The following is a 6000-nucleotide window of genomic DNA, read 5'->3' as shown; positions in this document are numbered from 1 at the left end:
AAAAGCAGAGGGTTGAGAGTACCACTCAAACTGCCAAGGACGCCTCCAAAGGCAAAGGCGTGGCTTCCAGTTCTTCTCAAGACCCCGGCGCCGATGCTTCCCTTACTTGGAGCTCTTTTGATCCTTTCGAATTCATTGAAAGGGGGGTGACTATGGTTGGCGATATGACTCGCTTTACCAACACTTCTACTGAGGATTTGAGGAGGAAGGCTTTGGAGTACGAGGTTAAAGGCACTCTTCTCAACTACTTGCTGACAAATCGCCAAGAACAAGAGGTCCAAGAGGCGAAGCAGAAGGTGAAGACCGTTGATGATAACCTTGCTGATATTGAGAAGAGGTATACTGAGACCAAGACCAAGCTGGAGGCAGACATCAAGAAGCTGAAGGAAGAACAGGAAGGCGAGGCGGAGAGGTTGAGGAAAGAGTATGAGGGGAAGCTGGCCAAGATTAAAGAATGCTATGCCGCTTCTGAGACCAGGCTTAAGGAGAATGCTGCTGCCCAGGATGAGAAACTTTCTAAGCTTTCCAAGGAGAAGGATGAGGCGGTACTGTCTGTTGGGACCTTAGCTGATGAGAAGGCTAGGTTGGAGAGTGATGTCACAGAGCTTCAGCTCTATGCCGCCAACCAATATGACGAAGGCTTTTCTTTTGCTATAGAACAGGTCAAGCTTCTTTTTCCAGATCTCGATGCTAAGCGCCTTGGCGAAGCTGATGCAATGAACCAGATTGTTGACGGCAAGCTCGTTCCCTACGTTCCTCCTCAGTGAATGATCTCTTTTGTAATGATTTTGTTTTTGCCCTTCTGTGGCTTTTTGTAACTATTTTGTATGCCCTTTTGTGGCTTTGAACAATTTGCCCTTTGTTGGGTTCTTTATTAATTTCTTTATTCGCCCTCAAGTCTTTTCTTCATAACTTTGTGGGTTACTTTGATATTACGCTGTTGGATAACTTCTCTTATCGTTCTTGCTTCGGAAGCTTTCACCTTTACTCCTGTGATGTCTTTGACATTTAACATAATTGATAGCTCTTTGAGATTAAATTTATACCTGTTGATTATGGCTGATATGGTGGTATGTCGCCTTGCTTTGATTGCGTGCAAGCTTTCCTTGTGGTGATGCTGATAATCTTGCCTTTCCTTGCTGTGTACTTTCTGTTTTTGATGCCCCCTACGGGTGACACCAGGGCCTTTCAACCTTGTTTTAGTTTCTGTTCTTGACGTCCCCTACGGGTGACGCCAGGGCCTTTCAACCTTGTTTTATTTTCTGTTCTTGACGTCCCCTACGGGTGACGCCAGGGCCTTTCAACCTTGTTTTATTTTCTGTTCTTGACGTCCCCTACGGGTGACGCCAGGGCCTTTCTACCTTGTTTTATTTTCTGTTCTTGACGTCCCCTACGGGTGGCGTCAAGGCCTTTCAACCTTGATTTAATTTCTGTTTCTGACGCCCCCTACGGGTGGCGCCAAGGCCTCTCAACCCTGATTTAATTTCTATTTCTGACGCCCCCTACGGGTGGCGCCAAGGCCTCTCAACCCTGATTTAATTTCTGTTTCTGACGCCCCCTACGGGTGGCGCCAAGGCCTCTCAACCCTGATTTAATTTATGTTTCTGACGCCCCCTACGGGTGGCGCCAAGGCCTCTCAACCCTGATTTAATTTCTGTTTCTGACGCCCCCTACGGGTGGCGCCAAGGCCTCTCAACCCTGATTTAATTTCTGTTTCTGACGCCCCCTACGGGTGGCGCCAAGGCCTCTCAACCCTGATTTAATTTCTGTTTCTGACGCCCCCTACGGGTGGCGCCAAGGCCTCTCAACCCTGATTTAATTTCTGTTTCTGACGCCCCCTACGGGTGGCGCCAAGGCCTCTCAACCCTGATTTAATTTCTGTTTCTGACGCCCCCTACGGGTGGCGCCAAGGCCTCTCAACCCTGATTTAATTTCTTAGTTTATTCAGAGTTCATAACTTAATCAGGTTGACCTTGATTGACGTAAATGTTTTGACTGTGTAAGAAAACATGTGTAATAAAGTAAAAGAACTACTAAAATTTTGAAATTCAATGAGCCTCGATAAAAACCCTAGTTTGCACAAGGGAAAAGAGTGTCTCACTGTTTTTATTTACTAATGAAAATGGTTCTTGTACATCATTAAAATAGTGCCGAAAAGGCATGAATTTACTTGTTCTTCCACCAGTGGCGTGATGCTCCGTAACTAGCTGTAGTAGAACTTTAAGTTTGCTATGTTCCACGTCCTGGGGAGGGTTCTTCCTTCCATAGTCTCTAAACGATATGCTCCTCCTTCAAAGGCTTCTTGTACGCGAAAGGGGCCTTCCCAGTTTGCCGCGAACTTCCCTCCTTTATCCTTTCCCATGGGTCTTTTCAACACTAGATCGCCTTCTTGAAAACTTCTTTGTTTGACTCTCGTATTATAACGCCTAGCGGCTCTTTGCTTTATGGAGAATTCTCTGAAATGCGCTCTCTCCCTTCTTTCTTCGATCATGTCTAGATTCTCTTCCAAAGCTCTATCATTCTCTTTCTGTGTTATGGTTTCTCTGCGCCAACTGGGAGGATTTATCTCCACCGGGATCATTGCGTCTGAACCATAGACCATTGTAAATGGCGCTTCTCCCGTCGAGGATTGGGGGGTGGTGTGATACGACCAAAGAATGGGCGAGATGTGGGCTACCCAGGCCTCGCCTTTGCTATCTAGCCTCCTTTTCAATGCCCTTAATATAACCTTATTTGCCGATTCAGCCTGTCCGTTAGCTTGTGGGTGCTCCACTGATATAAAGGTGTTTTTGATTCCTTTGCTTCGACAGAATTCCACGACCTTTTCGCTGGCGAACTGAGTGCCGTTATCGGACACGATGTACTTAGGCAAGCCGAACCTGCAGATGATTTTTTTCCAATAAAAAATCTTGACCTGTTCCGCCGAGATACTAGATACTGGCTCTGCTTCAATCCATTTTGTAAAATAATCAACGGCGACGATGATCCATCTTGCTTGTTTGTAGCCAACTGGAAATGGACCAACAATATCCACCCCCCACATGAAAAAAGGCCATGGGGATAATACTGATTTCAATGGCTCTCCAGGCATGTGATGTAAATTAGCGTGTCTTTGGCATTTATCACAGTTTCTTACGTACATGGCGGTGTCATCGTGTATATCCGGCCAGTAAAAACCTGCCCTTAATATTTTTCCTGCTAAAGCCCTTGAACCGATATGGCTGCCACATGAACCCTCATGTACTTCAGACATGATGTGTTTTGCTTCTTCGTTACTAACGTATAGAAGGAGGGGGGATGCAAATCCCCTTTTATATAGCCTATCTCCTACCATAGAGTACCATGCCGCCATCTTTTTCAATTTGAACGCTTTTTCCCTTTCTTTTGGGAGTTCATCCTTTTGGAGGTATCGTATAATGGGCGATCTCCAATCTTCTTCCTCTATCACCATCATCAAATCTTCTCCGCCGATGCTGGGAGTTTTGATCGTTTCTTGGATAACGGTTCTATGGCTCCCTGGTTTTTTTGTGCTCGCCAGTTTTGACAATAGATCTGCTCTCATGTTTTGTTCGCGAGGGACATAAACTAATTCGAACGAGTCGAAGTGTTTAGCTAGACTTTGTACTCCCTCCACGTATTTGATTAACTGTGGTTCCTTCGTCTGAAACTTTCCTGACACTTGGTTGGTTACCAGTTGGGAATCACTCATGGCTTTCAACTCCTTCACTTCCATGTCTTTTGCTAACTTCATTCCTGCTATCAAGGCTTCGTACTCAGCCTGGTTGTTGCTGGCTTTGAAGGCGAAACGTAATGATTGCTCTATCATAACGCCATCTGGTCCTTCCAACACTACTCCGGCTCCACTTCCCCGTACGTTGGAGGCTCCGTCCACTGAGAGGGTCCAAGTCGCAGCTTTCTCATTTGTTGGCGGGGTAGACATTTCTAGTACAAAGTCAGCCAGTCTTTGCGATTTGATGGCCCCTCTAGGTGAAAAAGTGATATCAAATTCTGACAATTCGACGGACCATGCTACCATCCTTCCTGCTAGGTCTGGCTTCCTGAGGACGTTCTTGATAGGGTAATCTGTTTTAACAACTATCTTGTGGCTTTGAAAGTATTGTCTTAATTTTCTAGCTGTGACAACCACCGCAAGAGATAACCTCTCTATCCTTTGATATCTTGTTTCTGCTCCTCTAAGGGTTCTACTTACAAAATATATAGGCTTTTCTTCGCCCTCCACTTCCTGAACCAGAGCTGAACTTAAGGCTCTGTCAGAAACTGCAAGATAAAGGTAAAGGGTATTACCTGGTAATGGGCGCGTCAAGATGGGCGGCGATGCCAAAAATTCCTTTAGTTGTCTGAAGGCTTCTTCACATTCGGGCGTCCAGGAGAATCTTTCATTTTTCCTAAGGGATGCGAAGAAGTGGAAGCCTTTTTCGCCCGCGCATGATAAGAATCTGGATAATGCCGCTATTCTGCCCGTCAAAGTTTGGACCTCTTTCACAGATGTAGGACTTCTCATGTCTATGATAGCTTGACATTTTTCTGGATTGGCTTCTATTCCTCTGCTGGTGAGCATGAAACCTAGGAATTTTCCTGCTTGCACCCCGAAGGAACATTTCGCTGGGTTCAACCTCATGTTGTACTTTCTTACTGATCCCAGGATGTCTAAAAGGTCTTCGTCATGGCGATTTCCTTCGGGAGTTTTTACTACCATATCGTCAATGTATACCTCTAAGTTCTTTCCTATTTGCTCGGAAAAAACCCTGTCCATCAACCTTTGGTATGTTGCTCTTGCGTTCTTCAACCCGAAAGGCATAACGTTGTAAAAATAATTGCAGGTATTCGACATAAAGGCTGTATGGCAGGCATCAGTGGGGTTCATCTTTATTTGATTATACCCTGAGTAGGCGTCCATGAAACTCAACATCTTGCATCCTGAAGCGCCGTCAATCAACCTGTCTATGTTGGGCAAAGGATACGGGTCTTTGGGACATGCCTTATTTAGGTCCGTAAAATCCACGCACATCCTCCATTTTCCGTTGGCCTTTTTCACCATGACGACGTTTGCCAACCACGAGGGGTATTTTATTTCTTCAATGAATCCCGCCTCCTTTAGTTTCTCCACTTCTTCCGCTATTGCAGCTCGCCTTTCCTCCCCAACCTTTCTTTTTCTTTGGGAGATTGGTTTTGTGTTGGGTGATATTGATAGTTTATGTGTTATCACCCCTTCATCTATCCCTGGCATATCTGAGGGTTTCCATGCAAATAGATCAGCGTTGTCCTTCAAGATTTTGATGATTCTTCTTCTCTCCTCATTGGGCAATGCCGTTCCTAAACTGGTTGTTTGGTGTGGGTGATCGCCGATTTGAACTTGCTCCAGGTCTTCTATAGGGCTCACCCTTCTATCTTGAAATTCTTCCCTTGGATCCATGTCTGAATTTTCAATGATGTTTATGCCACCCGGAACTGTGGCTTGTCTTCTTCCGGATGCTCCATTTGTATTAGACGCTCGATGCCGTATCTTTAAGCTGGACTCGTAACATTTTTTGGCGAGGATCTGATCGCCTCTAATTGTTCCTACTCCTCCGTTATCGAGAGGGTATTTAATTGCTAGGTACAGAGTGGACATGGCCGCCCCTAAGATGTTGAAAGCAGGTCTTCCTATGATAATGTTGTAGGAGGTGAACGGAGTTTTGACTACCAAATATCGCACTTTGATGGTCTTGGCGTTACTTCCCTCTCCGAAGGTAGTGAGTAGGGAGGCGTAGCCCATCACGTCTACCTGTTCTCCGGAAAACCCAACTAGGGCTCCTGCGTATGGCTGCAATTGCTCTTCTGCTAATTGCATGGCCTTAAAAGCTTCCCAGTACATGATGTCTGCTGAACTCCCTGAATCAATTAGTACTCTCTTTACATCGCAGTTTAGGATTTGGACTTGTATTACTAAAGGGTCATCGTCATGGGGCGCTACCTCCAGGCCATCCCTTGCAGTAAATG

The sequence above is a fragment of the Trifolium pratense genome, linkage group LG2 (assembly GCF_020283565.1).
Source record: "Trifolium pratense cultivar HEN17-A07 linkage group LG2, ARS_RC_1.1, whole genome shotgun sequence".
NCBI classification, from domain to species: Eukaryota; Viridiplantae; Streptophyta; class Magnoliopsida; order Fabales; family Fabaceae; genus Trifolium; species Trifolium pratense.
This window is presented reverse-complemented; position numbering follows the sequence as displayed.